This window comes from Thermobia domestica, chromosome 14, assembly GCF_964235325.1.
Source record: "Thermobia domestica chromosome 14, izTheDome1.hap1.1, whole genome shotgun sequence".
Lineage (NCBI taxonomy): Eukaryota > Metazoa > Arthropoda > Insecta > Zygentoma > Lepismatidae > Thermobia > Thermobia domestica.
In genome coordinates, this window is record NC_137467.1 from 23047624 (window position 1) to 23064077 (window position 16454).

The following is a 16454-nucleotide window of genomic DNA, read 5'->3' on the forward strand; positions in this document are numbered from 1 at the left end:
AGTTTTCATTCAAAACTTTTGCAACTTTGCGACATGAAAGTAAAAATAGCGATCTATCCGAAGAAAAAGTATCATGTACTTGCAGGTTTTGTGTCCCACGCAGCAACATGCCCATTTAATAGAAATTTTTTCCACTTTATCAGACACTGAATGACCACACACATATGTACACTTAAAAGTTATAAACACTTCTCAACTGTTGAAAGTTTGCTCAATATATACAAAGTAAATTATTTTTTACCACCCCACATTCCATCATCCTAATATTTGTCTTTTGTGTGAAAATCTTCAAAGCATCTTCCAATACAAAACGCAACGTCGCACTTAGGACAGTAAGTTGTGATCTGTTTTCCACAGGCTTTCCCTGTAAGCAATCTCTCGCGATCTGAACACACTTTACACCTTCGCTGTCCTTTTGGCTTGGATCTGCAGCCTTTGGAGGTAAGTAGTATGGGAAGTGCCCTTAGCCTGAAAGTCTACCTGCGGTTGATGCCTGGGATTGCTTCTGGATTTCCAGTCCTACATTTGAAACCAATCCATTTGCCACATCAATCAAATACTGCCGAAGTGCAATTTTGCTCGTTGCCAGTTTTCTATGTAAAATGTACGAATTTACAATGCTCAGATAGTAGAGGCGAAAGAATATTTTTTCTACCATTTTACAGATTTCCTTTCAAAGGGGTAATACGACAGCATTTGATCTGACGTATCAACACCTATTTTGTAAGTGTTATCATCAACTACAGCACATGGCTTTACCTTTTGATGCTGTTCTCTTGTGGTGGGCTGCTCTATCATTTGATGGTTATGAGCAGTACTAATGATATAAACATCCCGTACATCTCGCCACTTTATAGCCAGAAGATGGTCCCGCTGCATTACAATTGTTTCTCCTTTCTTCACTTTTTTTTAGCAAATGTTGCACGTGTCATTTCTTTTCTCTTGGGCATCACAGTACCCACTGCCATGATATTACAAGCCCACAAATGATGAATCGCGCTTGTGTGTGGAGCGATAGTGATAACAAATGCTTTATTTTTCTCCCTACGATGAATGAAAGGCATTTTTAGACCAGGGTTGCCAGTAGATTATTCACAAAACACCCAAAATTACTTTCGCTAATGAAACAGCATAAAGAATTAATTTTTATTTGGAATTTTAAATTTTAAATGGCCATGTCGTTCCCGAACGACGCTCGGATTTAACGTAAGTTTACAGCGTGTCGTTCTGGAATTACAATCGGATTGAAAGTGTTAAGTTTGCAATGTTTAAAACTATGCTTTAAACAAACTAATTAAATACCGTTTAAAATAGAGTAGGGTAGATGTTGAACCAATCAATTCGCAAGTAACGCCGACAAATAGAATTATACAGGGTAGGGAAACTAAAAGTGGCCCGGACGAGTTTGTGCGATTGGCCGTGAATGTATGCATGGAGCCACATCATGAGGTTCGTATCTTAATGCAGGCTGTGTTAGTGTTACTTGATAAGTGAACAGGGGAAGATGGTTCTCACATTTCAGCATAGGCTTTTTTTGTGGAAAGTTACTTGAATACAAATTCGTGGAAAGAGTGTGGTCAGTTGTTTGCTCATAAATTTCATTGTGCTAAAGTGCCAGCAAAGCGTGCAATGCAACGATTAGTCAGAAAATGGAGTCAGTCAAGATATGTTTTGAACAAAGCAAAACACATTCCGAAATATTTTCAATCACCTGGAATTGTGGTCACTTTCATTCATATGGACGTCATGAATCGTCATTTTCAACATCTGCTATAATCAGGTGAGTGAAGTATTCCCTTTCTTTTGCAGTTTTTTGTACCCTGGAACTCTGTTCACCGAGCCACTTTAATTTGCTCCACTTTTTGTAAGTAAGATCTGAAGATGGTGTACCAAATTTACTTCACGAAACTCAAAAACGTTTAAGAGTTAATTTCGAAGAACTTGCAACATATCAAAAACCAGCATAAAAGTGGAATGTATTAAAATTCTTGAAGACGTTTATCAAACATTTATAAGCAGCAACAACTAGAGAAACTAATAAGAAATTTCCAAACTAGATTTTTTCTCGGATTTTACTCTCTGCACGGAACAATCCATGTTCTACTTAGCATCTTGTATTAAATACTTAGTTGTTTTATATTAAATAAACCATTTAATTTTCCCTAAAATGTAAAATCAATAAATGTATGACTTACTTCTTAAACTTAAAGTTTGCTTTCTTTCTTTTCTAGATTTTTGTATTTCCTGGAATAGGGTTACCTTGGAATTCAAATATAACACGCAAAGGATCTGCTCCAAAAATTTCTATTAAAGTAGAATTACATATTGTACTTTACGAAGATATTGTTGAGGACAGAGTTAAAGCTTCAGTTCCAATTAGTTTGAGGAAATGTAAATTTGTAGATGAGACAGAGGGATTGTGGGCTTTTAGGTATTACAAGAACTATGCATGTGAATTGCAATGTTATGCTGAGAAGAAAGTTGATTTATGTAATTCTACGGAAGTGAAGCCAGGATTTTTCCCAGGTACAAATTAATTATAAGAATTTATGTAAGTCACTCTCTTTCTTTTTTGATAACATATATAACATATTTCTTATCAATATTTTATTATTTGTAATTGTATTTTTTAAATTTTTTCCTCTTTTACTGTATTACTTTACAATGACCAGTCTAACAGTACTGATGCTTGTTCACATATGAAATGCAAACGTGACCTCTGTAGCATTTTTTTTTATTTCTGGCAGAGCTATCTCATTAGAAAATTTAGTTACAATTATTAATATCACATGAAATTTGTTAGGAAAGATCAAAATTTACGTCCAAAATATGAAATATATTTCTGCAAGTATGCTCTAATGTTACAAGAAATATTTTAATATTTCAATGATTTTTGGATTGATAATGAATACGCATAAATTTATAATGTTTAAACAACGATTAAGTTATTTACCTTAATATATGACAATTCTTGCAATGCGTTGATAGCAAACTGTTAACAACATTTAATTTACTACATATTTTGAGAAACATATCAACAAAAAATACAATGCAATGTAATGTGCTTTGATTTTATCGACAAATCACTCTATGTATCGCTTTCCTTGTAAGCAGGCCATAGTAACAGCTCAGCACTCGCAACGAGGCGAGTAACATTGTCTCTGACGTCGCTCCAGTTTTGAGTAATTGTTTACATTGCTACTTTCTTATGAGAACTTCAAGTTACAATGTGTGACTTAATTTCAGTTTAAACTTTATAACTTTATAAACATTTTCAGTGCATATTTTTTATTGTTCATAGTTTGGTGACGTTTATCGTCGAATTACTGTCATAAGTAGCATAAGAACTAATACATTGTGCAACAACTTTGTCATGGTTTAGTCAAAACCCCTCGTCTATTGCCGTTTATGAATGAATCCGTAAGGTAATTATGTTAACCATTGACCAGGTGTTGTCCGTAGAAACGAACGTTATACGTAACAACTTACATCTAAAATTAAATAAAAAAATGTCATGTGTACAAACACTAGAGAGTACTAATGAATTAGTCACCTACTCATATAATAATGGGGCCAAGTGTTGCTTATCGATTTGGCGGATAATTCTATGGTTAACCGCAGCACCGATAACGCCCAGCACCGCACCTGGTCTACCATCAATTTCTACGGTAAGTGATATTGGTTTGGTCGAAGAAACTTGTTCCGTCTCTCAGACCGTGCCTTTAGCAGTTCTACCGGAATTACCTCTCAACTTACCATCAACTAAAATAGCTATAATAAGCTTGTTTTAACGTTTCTGTTAATGCACGGCGCTGACTTTTCACAGTATATTTTCCACACACGTAACAGAAAGTGTTCGGTGAGTTTATACACGCACGCCACGATCTCTTCATATCAGAGAAAGAAAACAAACACGCACACGCACTTACGACCACTTGTCACAGGTAAATCCAAATTAAAACTAAACCTACAATATGCGTGCAGTTATACAATACTTCCTTATCTATTTGCCATGGACCTGACAATTTATCAGTAGAGTCCGATTTTACGCAGCTTTATTGCATCAGCTAAACACGTGTTGTTTTGCAGTTGTATCAATGCAATAACATGCCAGGTGGTCGAAAACCACAGACCTCTTACTCTCATTTTTCATATTTGTGCCTGTATGGGTAAATGAAATGGTGTTTTTTTTTCTTTCGGTGCAAAGAACGCAATATCAAGTCTTAAAATAAGTAGTACGAACAACATACATGCAGCTATATTTATTTCTCTAGAAATAATAATGCGATTGCTCTGAAACTTGCGAGGTTTCTTAAGTATAAATCAAAGTTTTATATGGTGTCATTTTTGTATTTATATTTCAAGGGCCAGTGGTACGAAAATTTGGAAAAACGTATATTTTGAGGAAATTTCTCAGTCCCCTCCCCTTGTCACGCAAAAAACAGTGGGCGATGGAGAAAAACGGATTGCACTTTCGAATTTAGCGACCAAAGTTCCTTTAGGATAAGAACCTTGTTTACTAGTGAGCTATTGATTTATTGAATTGATATAAATCTACATTCTGGTGCGATTCCCGTTTCTGTATCACTATATGAACAGTGACATGAGACAAAAAATCTACTTTTTTAGGGAATTTCCCAAAAATTCCTCTAGAATTTCCCTCTTATAAAAATGGCGGACATGGTGTATACATCATTGTAAAGTATGTTTCATTACAAATCCAATGAAATATAAACCTTGCTTATATTGTAATTCCCGTGGAAGTTATTTGTGATTTTTCTGCACCTATTGTATATGGTAAAATGGACAGTACACATAGCATATATTTATAGAAATACATTTATTTATCAATGAAGAATGATGCGGCTCAGATGAAACTTACAGGGTTTACTAATGTACCATACCATCCTTTCGAGTTCTCGGAAAACGAAGAATGGTTGCGTACAAGGAGAAAAATTGTATATATTATACATTGATATTCCTATTTATATTATTATTGTTAAGTTTTATCATTTGTTAAAATAATAAGTTCACTGTTAAAAAATTTCTTTTTTTTTTAAAAAAAAGAAAACGTGCAAGAAAATTTAAAAGAAAAATGTATGGAGGAATAGACTGTAAATACTTATACTCTTGACAACTGGAGAAAAAACGAGCTTTGCGCGCGATCGTTTGGGGGGCGTGGCTTAACTTGCCGATATCTACCTGACAGCGTAACACTTGGTTACGTTGTCTGGTATCTTGGTGTCTTCCGGAGAAGTGGAGTTGTTTGCTGTTACGCGTTCTGTGCTTGGATTGTGTGTGGCAGTAGACTATGTAGTTTAATACTTCTACGTGGGCAACTCGGTGTTCCGTGCCAGAGAAGTTAATATTGTTATTCATTCTTTTTGAATTAAGTGATATATTCTATTACACAAGTTGGAATAAGTTTTCAGTGATTTCGGAAGAATTTGGAAAGCAAAAAGGTGATTTTAGTGGAGTTAGAAAGTTACAGAGTCGGAGAGGGAAAGTGGGCAGTGAATATATAGTGATTATAAATCCCTCATATTACTTTAGTTTCCGAGCTCTGAGAGTGAATTCAACGTATATTTTACGTCAGTTTTCTCACATCGTTCTTTCTGAAATATTTCTTTTTTTTTTTTTTAAAAAAAAAAGAAAATTATAAAGAGTGAAAACTAATAGTGTTGGGCAAATCTGATATTAGTCTAGAGCGATTGCTGGATTTGACCTCGTTTCAGCCAGTAATTCGAAAGAATTGTCCAATAGTAAAACTCTGTAAAGACGTAATTTATTACTTGAATTACTTTGAATCACGGTAATTTTAAGAGAAAGCTATCTGGCACTGAGCAAAGAATTGCTATCATTGTTAGGCGTTAATCCAGTCAAAGAGGCCAAGGTTTCCACTGAAGGAAGGAAGTCTGTAGTGGTTCCTAAGCACTATTATTTCCAAAGCAATCTGAAAATAGGTGAGTGGCTACTCTGATTTATATTTAAAAAGTAGTTGTTTCACGTTAACAGTGTGGATTTGGTGCGGTTGTGTGTAGTTTTGATTCCAAAAGGGATTAAACTCGCGGACCTTTGCATTTCACTTGTAAGAAGATTCCTCTCTATTTAAGTGGCGATATTCATTTTCTTTATTTTGACGGAAACCTCGGATTGAGACCAGAACCATTTCCGGATCCAGTATTTCCAATACTTAATTCATATATTTTCATTGCAGCTATTTTGCTATATTTTTATACGGATACGAAATTAATTATTTTTCTCAGAATACGAATATTTCTCGATTTTTCTCTAAAGTTGTCAATAGGGCTTTAAGATTTGCTATCATGAACAAGAACATAATTAATAATCAATTTTTGAATTATAATTAATCAGAGCTTTAAAATATTGTTAAAAGACTGATTCAGTATAATTTTCATTAATTAAGATTTCATGAATGCGATTGGATTTGAGTAGTATATTTGATAGAAAGGAACAAGAGATTTGTAGTTTGCTAAAATTCAAGATTTAGTAAGATTATTAATTGTTAATTTATGCTTCATACTACAATATATTTACAAATTAAAGAGATTATAAAGAAGATTTGCTATTGAAATCAAAGATAAAGTTAGTTGATTGGAAATTAGTCGGATTATTAACTGACAGTCAAAATAGTTGTTTTGATAGTTATTTATTTCATGTTTGAATGCAGTGTATATGTTCTGTCCTAACGTTTTAGCACATATACACCTCCCACGTTTGTCAATAAAAATTGTTAATTTTTCCGAACTGGAACATTGTGTTGGTGTTTACTTTGTTTATGTTGATGTGTTTACCTTTTTGCCTTTTGAAAGAGAAATATTGGATTTGTGATTTTTGCCTGTGCATCGAAGTGGTTTTCGCGATACGGCTCAGCCCCGCTCTCTCAAGCCCTCTCTGCCAGGCTTTGTCATCTGAGCCCGGGTTGACAGTTTATATATATATATATATATATATATATATATATATATATATATATATATATTATTTATTTATTTTACAAACTCTCAATTTGGTTTCCATTGGACGAGGCTAGGCGGAAGGGGGCGTTACACTAAGTATAAATCAAGCTAACGTAGAATATAATTTGTATATTGATATGCCTAAGGGTACCCAAGCTAGAGGTACAAAAATGAAGAAAAAGGGAAATTTTTTGGGAAATTTCCCGAAAATTCCTCTGTCACGGGAAAACTGTGCGTGATAGATAAAAGCGGATTTCAGATTCGAATTCAGCGGCCAAAGTTCCTTTAAGATCAGGTGTTTTCTCTCATGTGGCAGAAAAATAGTTAAGATTTGTTGGCTAGTGTAATAATAATAATAATAATAATAATAATAATTATTATTATTATTATTATTATTATTATTATTATTATTATTATTATTATTATTGCAACCTATATTATAAAATTGAAAGTAACTATGTTTGTTGCTCTTAATCTCTTCAACCACCAGACCGATCTTTATCAAGCTTTCAAGAGAGATAACCTTAAGATCTGGGACAACTTTTATCATATCGGGTACAAGATGAAACGTAGGGGCAGGATATATATATATATATATATATATATATATATATATATATATATATATATATATATTAAAAATGAAAACAAAAGATATAATCTTTGTGACTTCATCACTCTTGAACCACCCAATCGATCTCGATTAAATTTTCAACATAGATGAGGTTTTGACCTAAGATGGTATTTATCTTTTTACTTTGACGATATATGTTAGGGTTGAGGGAGGGAGGAGTTAAAAAGAATATATAAAACTTGATAACTCGTGAAACAAAAGATCAATCTTGATCAAATTTTTAACATAATTCAGCTTCGGACTTGACATGGTTTTATCATTTCACTTTCACGAGAGAACTTAGGGAAGGGAACGGGACAGGGAGATATATATAAAAATAAATAAAACTTAATGACTCTTGAACCACCAAACCAATCTCGATCAAATTTTCTACCTAGATAAAGTTGGAACCTCGAATGATTTCTGTCATATCACTTTGACGGTGTAACGTAAGAGATAGGAACGATATTAAAAAAGAACAAAAAATGGCTGGTATTAGTAGAGAATGTATAATTTTGGAGTCGCTGAGATTAACAGTGACACATCTAATGCTGTTTAAATCCAAATTCATCACCTCAACTTGGACTAGGAGGAGATATATAAAAATGAGCGAATTAACCAATATCAGTGTCGAATTCATAGTTTTCTGGATCGCTGAGATGAAAAATAACACTGCATATGCCGTGCCTCACAACAAAAAGTGAAAAGGGGATATATAAAACTCATCGCAAATGACCGATATGAAAGAGCTCTTTAGTAATACTAAACAGTGAATGAGTAACGGAACATTACTATATTTTCTCAATTTAACCCAACGAAGCCTGTAAGTGCTGCTAATAATATTATGATAATAATAATAAGATACAACTATACTGTGAATGAACATTTATTATTATTATTATTATTATTATTATTATGATTATTATTATTATTTGAGTACTTTTGAAATTGCACGGCGAAATTACTGTAAAATATCTTTCATTTCTCTATTTTTTCCTCGATTGTATGTTTTTTTCTTTATTAGTGTGCACTAAATTATCTCTAGGCCGTCGAATAAATGAAGTTCAGTGTGCACTTTGATTCGTTCCAAACATCAGCGCTAACTAAGTAATATTTGTCTCTAATGTCACGTGGTATTATAGTGTAAGAGTAACGTAACGGCCTTATGGATACTACAGCTATCTAACATATATTCAAATCCTGTTCACGCCAAACTTATTTTTTACAAAGTGATTTTGAAGAATCGACTTATCATACTGGACAAGCAATATATAAGAATGTGGAAGCAAACACCTGTATTATAATAGAAAAGATTTTCGAATGTTGGTAAAGGGCAAAGGAATGACCAACACATTCCAAATACACCATTGATCTGCTGTATACATTTCTCGTGTTATCGTTCTTAGAAAGAAACACTACACCATTTGTAAAACGAAGTTTGGCTAAAGCAATCGGACATGTCGTGTTATCTTGCTAGACTTCCAAGTGGAAAACCTTGGTTCAATTCCCCATCAGGTATTATGATTTTTTCGCATAAAATAATGGCTACAAACAGAAATTCATCTTTTGATGGAGAACTTACAAGGCATCACTGGCGATACTTCGAGTAATCAGTGTATGCATTCTACATCATACACTGCAATGATAACTATTTTTCATATTTTGTGTTTGTTCCCCCTCTCTCTTTCTAGAAGTTTCCCTATTCTGTGTTTGCATCTTTCACTTCTCGCACACTCTCTCTCTCTCAAGCACACACGCATTTACTATTCCAAAGTGATAACGGAGCAAGAGCCCGATATTTCTGGTCTAGAGAATCTAATTAACTGAGAAGTTCGGCGTCGTGTTTTTCGTGCTCTGAGGATAACATCTCCAGCCCTGGTCACCTCTGACATAAATACTGATTAAACGTAAAGGAATAAGTAAACTTCTTATCCTCTTGTTACCGAGTCTCAGTCGAATTACCGGGTCTCTACGAATTTTAATCTTAGACCCTGGGTGGTATATAGCCTTACCAACATCTGCGACTGACACGATGATCAGTTTGAGCTCTTAGCGTGTTCATTCTGTCCGTGCAAATTTCGTTATATACGGAAGAGATGAAATCAACGCTGTATGTTCGGAACAGAAAAATCTTTGCAAAAGACTACAAAATGATATCCTCTTTGGAAAACAAAATTGTATTTATACTAGTTCGACACAAGATTTTTTTTCTACCTTTAATTCTGTTTTATTCACGTTGAAATTTGAAGCATTCTTTATCTATGAGGAGCATAAATTGTCCCTTTCGAACATTTGTAACTTTTCATTACGATACAGTTTGGACTTTTAATAAATGGTATATCTGATAGAAGTTAGCAGCAAAATATCACTCTTCAATTTTCTTTCTTTCTTTCATCCTTTTCGTTTTATTTTTATTCGGTTTGCATTAGTAGTCTGAAATGTAAAATATGACCACCACTATTTACTGGGTATATTAGAATGTATTTTCGATCAGTACGTCCAATGAACACTACCGAATTTGCAATCGAACCAGGCGGAAACAAAGAATGTGTTAACTTTTGACGTCATCCTAGATGTGTCTCGGAGATTTACAGTTCTACTTGAAATTGACTTCAAATTGTCAAACTGAGATAATGAATATTTAAAGCATCCTCTATATATTCGAATAGTTCTGATAATATGTAAAGACAAACGTTATATCTATATTACTGTTGCATTTCTGAAAAAAAGAACCTTATAATGTTAGGTTATTTTTTTAACTACGTTTGAATTCCACAGTTTTATCTCTTATACCTTTTCTTTTTCTTCGTCTTTCCTCTTATCTCTCTCTTTTTGTCTCATTTTTGAATCTCTGTGTAATAGAATCCATTACTTTCCATTTTTTATTGTGCGTGTTTCAGTTTCTCCCTAAGTCAACTTATGAATCTTGCTTTTTCTCAGTTTTATTTCATTTTATCGAAATTAATACATGTGCAGTTTGAAATTAGAATTGCGCTCATGTTATTAGCTAATTATTTTATGGTAGAGAAGAAAGGAGAAGAGAGAAGGAGTCTCTTTACCTGACATGATTATGTGGTAAGAAGGTGCATGTTGGGTAGCCTGACTGCTTGGTGTTAACTGTCGCCATTTTTTTGATGCGGAGTGTACACTTTCACCATCGATGCTTATCCTGATTCTAATGATTCGTTTGCTTTACGTCAACTAATAGCACCTTATGACTTAGTAAATGTGTTGCTCCATTTTCATCCTAATGAACCAGTTCATACATTCTTCATATCTGGATCGCCCCCCTCTCGATAGGAAAGGCTCTATATCAGTGAAACCATTCTTCAGCCAATTCGAGGTGTACAAATTATTCCCATCTGGTTCAGTGATCACAGGCAGTTACAATGACCATCGATATACCCGTCTCAAAATTGTTGAAACGAAGTGGTTTGGGGTATTTGAATACCTCTATCCTACAGGAGCCTGACTACATCCATTTTATTTTCGAAGAATGGGCAGCCCATTTACACGATTGTTAATATTACAAAGGATGCCTTATGAATTTCTGGAAAAAGCGAGTGAAAGGGAAGTTCCAAGTAGTTACTCAACAACATTGTCGAAATAGGAATGTTTTATATTGTACTCAGTGTCAATATTACATCATTTTTTTTAAGAGACTATACGAAACAACAACTTCAAGGTAGTAACTTTCGACGTCAAATTCAAGAAATTAATGCCTACATATTAGTCATGCACAAACGCCACATTCAAAGTTTGCCGACTGCAGTAAAACACATCAATATGCCTACTCCAAGAGTTGTATAAATCAAGAAAGAACTCATGCGTGGAAACCAGAAATTTACATCTCAGGTTAAAATGCTACAGGCCATTCGTATGTAGGTGGGCAAGTAATACATTGTATCACAAATCATTCTAAACAGTTATAAGCCAGGAGGGACACTCCTGAAATTCTCAACTCTCTGCATACAGTATTACAGGAACAGGATCAAGAATATATATCTAGTCAATTTAAAATACATGAGATTAAATTATCCATTCTTTCCGAACATCGTGGAAAATCTAAGGGGATTGATTCTCTACCTCTAGAACTCTATATAGACTTTATCGATATATTCGCACCATTTCTTACAAACCTTTCAATGAATATAGGCAGACTCAGGTTCTAGATGAATCTCTTCGCACAGGTGTTACAATTTTAGTACCTAAACATTCTCGCAATTCTAGCGTTAATGATTTAAGACCTATTTTCCTTCTGTGTAAGGGTTTAAAAATTTTAACTCGCTGTCTTACTGGACTAATAGTGAGAAACACCTAAGTTCACATCAATTTGGAATTGGTTAAAACAATCCTATCTATAAGGCATTATCAAATCTTAGAGATTTTATTTCATACCACGAATCGACTGCACCTTTACCCGTTGCTTTTTAAGCACGTATTACTCTCAAGCTTTTGATAGGATGAACCATGAATATTTATTCAAAATCCTTGAGAAATATGGTATTGTGTCGTCCTTTATTTCTCTTGTACGAGGAACTTATACTCATAGATTGACAAAAATAAATTTAATAGTGGTTTAAGTAACCCAATAAACATCAACAATTGTGTTTTACAAGGTGATCCAATATCAAGTCTACTATTCATTTTGTCCCTTGCCCCACTTACGTATGCGACTGAACGTTTACTTCCTGGTGTTTCTGTCTAAAATTCCAAAATAACGGTATAAAGTTACATTGATTATTCCAAATATTGTTTACAAATAAAGCTGACATGAATTGTGTACAATGTTTACTAACCTCGTATCAGCAGGCTTCTGGAGTGCAACTCAATCACAGGAAACAAAATATTATGTATTCATCCAGAATATATGCTCCATATAGTAACTACTATGACATAGTTCAATGTTTCAATATCCTTGGTGTGTGATGGTTCAATAATATCAACCAAACCATAGGACATTCCTATCATCTTACAGCAAATAAAATCCGAAGTCTAGCTATCAGTCATGGATAGCGAAACATGAACATTTTTACTAGAATCTTATTTCTCAAAACGTCTGTTTTTTTACTATTTTAATTCACATTTCCAGATTTTCCCAGTGCTAGTTAAAATAGGTAACCAGTTAACCAGCCAAGCTTTGTTTTTCTTATGGCATTCCAAAATCTTACTCGTGCCCAAGAATCAACTCTACCTCCCCTCCTGTAAAAGAGGAATAGGTTTTCTACTCATTGAAACACAGGCACGCTCCCTTCCCATGCACAGAAGTTGTAATCTTGTCTGTGAACACCAGACTTCGACCACGGCAGCTGTTATCAATGTCTGTTTCCACTGTTTTGACCTTCAGGCGCCAGTACACGAGTTTCCTTGCAGCTACAAATTTCGTCATTTACGTGATGTCGTAGTTGATATGATATACGCCTTGCTAGCAACAGATCCAATCGAAACTGGCTCGGTAAACAATCTTTACTGGCGTCATGTTCATTTGTGGGTTCCTAGTATACCTAATGTGGTCTTAAAGCACCCACACAATAATTGGACTGCATATATGGAAAAACATCATCGCTTCTTTTCTTTCCCACCAACAATGTATCACCTGGGTTTTCATAGTCAATAATGTAAACGAAACATTGGAAAAACTTTAAAACATAGGTATTGGAAACAGTAATATATGGACATACTGCAAAAACATCGATACACTAGCTCATAAGTTTCATGCATGTTACAACGTACCATATCATCTCGACATATTTTTGTATTTTAATTAGTAAAATTTTTCGTCTTTCACCTCTTAGGTTAACTGTTACAAACCTTATTCTGTGGTCTGATTGTCAATACTTTCCGACTTTAAAGACAATTCTGTCACTTGTATCACTATGCAGACAATTATGTTTTTGTGCATACTAATAGGCCGTATCATATAGAATTATATTAACAACATTTTAAATATCAGACCAGCCTTCTCTCTTTTGTACGGAAAAGAAACCGTTTGGGAACTATTAAACTGTTTTTACTGAGTATTTGTCCACGCATGTAATATAAAAAATAAAACAAAAGGACAACAAGTCTGTAACATACCTTTGTCACATCAGCTAATGATAATATAATTCATGATAAAACTAATAATGATAATGTTACTTGCTTGCCTGGTGCAACACATATGTATATATGAATTGTCTGTGTTCATTATGTCAAGCTTTTTTTCTTTTAAACATTTTATTTTAATGTTTTGATTAAATTTCTTGAATTATCAATATATTCATGTATCAAGTGTTTCTTGCTTCTCAATAAACAAGATTTAACAAGTGGCGTAATCGCTAACAACGTAGGTTCAAGTTCATGGAGTCCTCAAGTCGATTTCTGCTGAAGACCTATGTTATATTTTCTTTACAGGAGAAGTATTTGAATGCGAGAAAAGGGAATTGGGTTGAAAAACAACATTTGACGTTGGTAATAACATTATGGCGAAGAATTATCATTTTTTGCAGTTCAGTCTGTGGACAGTAAATTAGCGAATAACGCTTTTCGGTCTTTTTATAAACAATGTTCAGCATGTTTTCATCGGCAAAGCTCTACACTGTAGATCTTAAAGTCGCAAGTATCTGACAAAAACAGCTTCTATATTATTAGTATTTTTATTCTTACTATTCCTATTATTATTATTATTATTATTATTATTATTATTATTATTATTATTATTATTATTATTATTATTATTATTATTATTAGCCACATAATCGAAGCTATTGATAGGAACAGAAAAAAAGAGATACACTTTATTTCAGATGCTTTTTAGGTTTACACATAAACGTAATAGCATTATTACATTTATGGATTGACATATACAACTATTGTTTTACAACAACAAGAAATGGAGTATAAATCTTTGTTAGCTGGTAACAGTAATGAATTTTGTTTCACCCTTCTTTTAGATAGGTTGAGTTGATTTTGAGTTTAACGTCACTTTCAGCAAAGAAGTCCCGGCATCTCCTGTAGGAGACATAAACATAGGAGTAGCAAAAATGACTTTAGCTATTTTCTCAATGAGATCGCAACACTGGTGCGTGTCTGTAAAGATTTAAATATGTTGGAAACAATATGTCGACTTGTGTTTAGAGTTCAGATCTCAGCTACATTTCCTTTGTGTTTACTCAAATATGGCGAAGGCTTCTGGAAGCGAAAAATTATTTACATTGCTTGTAACCTTGTTTCTATTATTGTTCAGTGTTGACGTAGGCCTATGTAAATGTTTTGATTGTTCATGTTTAGCAAGAAATACTACTTTTACAGTCCATCGACTCATATACGTAAATCATATTGGTAGCGTGAATTAGAGAAAGAAAGTCCTATATGCCTCTTCTGGGAGACTTCAGGACTCAGTGATGCTCAAAATACATATATTATCATGTATGCGATTTTGTGATTTAGAAAAGGTTTTAGCGAGTTACTTCTTAAAGAAGCTAAGCTTGTAGATTTCGAGGAAGTTGCTATTAAAAGCTATACCAACTAACATACACATGCATAAATGTTCTAAAAATGAAACATCATAGAAGAGACCATTTTTTAAATATGATTTTTTGTTCAGCGTTAATATGTGTTGTACCCTTGTACTGTTGATACTAGGAACAGATTTTCATAGATGAGCATTACGCCGATTAGACATAATATTTGGTTGTTCTAAGGTCTGGTCGGGAACAAGAAGTAACATGTCAATTGTATTCATTATATAGGGGGAGGAAATACTAGTAGAGAAGCAATGTATTCTAAGGTAAATGACTTCTTCACACGCGTAACTTTCATCTTCTGAACAAGATTTTGGAGTTCAAATTTTTCCCATTGTCGATGTCAGAAAATTAAATAACATTTAGGTTAAATCTCAATTGTTACATTTTACAAAAAGCTGGCAATGTATGCGCAATTCTAACCACAAATAGTCCAAACATATTAAAAGTTTAATGAAAATAAATCTGATCTCTCTTCTGGTTAAGTAATTAAGTGCTCAAATTTTCCGTAATGTGATCCTGGGTTCTCATATGTTAATCATGCAAAGAGTATATTCTAGCTGGCAATCTCACAAATATATATATATATATATATATATATATACTTAAGAAATGCAATTTATTTATATATATATTCTTATATTATTTGTCTTTCAGATCGTGAAGATCTGGCAAAATTTGTAGATGTGATTCTGTCTGAAGACACATCAGAGTTGGTTTTATCTCATGATGATAGTGACGAGGGCCACACCGTTGTACCAGAACAGTGTAATACGCAGGATATACTGTTTGACATTTTGCATCCCGATGCTGAGTGGCAGACTACAAGTACAATGCATAAAAGTCGAACTCCTGAATATTGTAAATTGAAAAATGACATAGAAATGAAAAAGGGATCAGAGGAACTTCCAACCAGTCGATCCGATGGCCAGATATCTATTATAAAAAGGTTCGATAATGGACCGGTGACTTTACTTTGAACAAAGCAAGGTGCTGAACCAGAGGATGAATGCCGTGGGTGGTAAAAAAACTCACAACACATATTATGGTGAAACGACCATGCGTTGTGACATGGTACAATGGAAGAATGGAGGAAGAGTATTTACTGGACATAATTTTATATATATATATATATATATATATATATATATATATATATATATATATATATATATATATATATATAGAATTGATGGAAGAACGAGTAAGCCCATGATAAGGATAATAATGTATATCTTCGATTTCTCAAAGCGTCCTAGATCGAATATCGACTTACTCAAACAGCGCTAAGAACACCTTCAAAAGACATTGTTGATTATCTTTATTTAGGCACCAAATAGAAGAGTTCTTTCTACACGA

General features: G+C 33.7%; 1 long non-coding RNA gene across 1 annotated transcript in view; it reads left to right on the forward strand.

Moving 5' to 3' along the window:
* The first annotated feature begins 5287 nt into the window (after positions 1–5287).
* LOC145670579 (uncharacterized) overlaps positions 5288–16454 on the forward strand; it is a 49787-nt gene continuing 38620 nt past the window's right edge. The window contains exon 1 of the long non-coding RNA XR_014128345.1: positions 5288–5963. This is a non-coding gene — a long non-coding RNA (uncharacterized LOC145670579). The remainder of the gene's footprint in view (positions 5964–16454) is intronic.